Source organism: Ostrinia furnacalis, unplaced genomic scaffold (genome assembly GCF_004193835.3).
Source record: "Ostrinia furnacalis isolate ACB-3 unplaced genomic scaffold, ASM419383v2 OfSCF1534, whole genome shotgun sequence".
Taxonomy (NCBI): Eukaryota; Metazoa; Arthropoda; class Insecta; order Lepidoptera; family Crambidae; genus Ostrinia; species Ostrinia furnacalis.
Window position 1 is genome coordinate 442,719 of NW_021131773.1, and position 1,217 is coordinate 443,935.

Sequence of the window (1,217 nt, forward strand, 5' to 3'; positions counted from 1 at the left end):
AAATTTGGACACTGATTGCAAATTCACCCTGTATATTTGATTAGGTTCGCTCCATAAATTGGAGATCCCTAAGTTTGATATTGTCATGCTAAATCCTACTAATATTATACACGTAATTCTCGTAAATGCGAAAGTTTGGATGTTTGTTACTCTTTCACGCAAAAACTACTAAACGGATTTGGATGAAACTTTACAGTATTATTGTTTATAACCCAGAATAACATATAACGATCTGTGACAAAAGAAATTTAACGCTGAAGGTGAAGCCGCGGGCAAAAGCTAGTATTTACATAGTTGTCTGACATTTGCCCCCACGGGATTCGAACCAACACCTGAACTTCCTTTGTAGGTAAAATTAAACCTTTCCGCACTTTTAAAAGCTTCCTAATGGAAAAGCTCTGTCATATCTTCTTCCTTGCCTCCACAATGTCACGGATAATGTGGTTATTCAGGCAATTCGAAATTTATCCGTCTTGAAATATAATATTTTAAGGATTAAATTCCTTTGCGGGGTTTCATACTTTTCAGACATTTCATCTTGTTTTTTCTTCTTTTGTTTTTAGTCTTTACTAGGTTATACTTTAAAACTGAATTGCACCACCTAACTTTAATGTTAACTGTAACGATAACTGATGTTTTTTGTATGGAGTTTAACAGATTTTTGACGTATGTTAATGTTAAAGTAAGATGGTGCAACCCAGCCTTATTATTGTACCTACTAACACGCTGCAGCGAAGGACCGGTCGTCAAACGTCAAGTCGGTCAAACTCCATTGAAAAAATAGCAATTATGGTTATAGTTACGGTTAAAATAAGGTGGTGGAAAATGGACATTCGTCCTATGCTACTCTANTATAGGTACCTAAGGTAAGTGCCCCCTACTTCGGTATATTAAGGCTCTTACGACTTTAACATTTTATTTAAAAATAACCAAGCATGATATCAGTATGAAAGCTTTTGTATACTAAACTTTGGTCTTTTGACAGTAACTTAATACATAAATTATAGTTATATAGTTTGAACTTTTTTTAATATTAATTATTCTGCGAGCCTCTTGTTTGGATCCTGTTTCGTGATAAAATTTTGCTCTGATTCTAAGTTCGGGAACTCATGTCCCCTATTTCGGGATACGGTTTTATGCATCGAGTTAGGATATTTTAATAATGATTAAGGGTTTAATAAATTTAAAAACGATAATGTATATGTTACGGTCAAAGT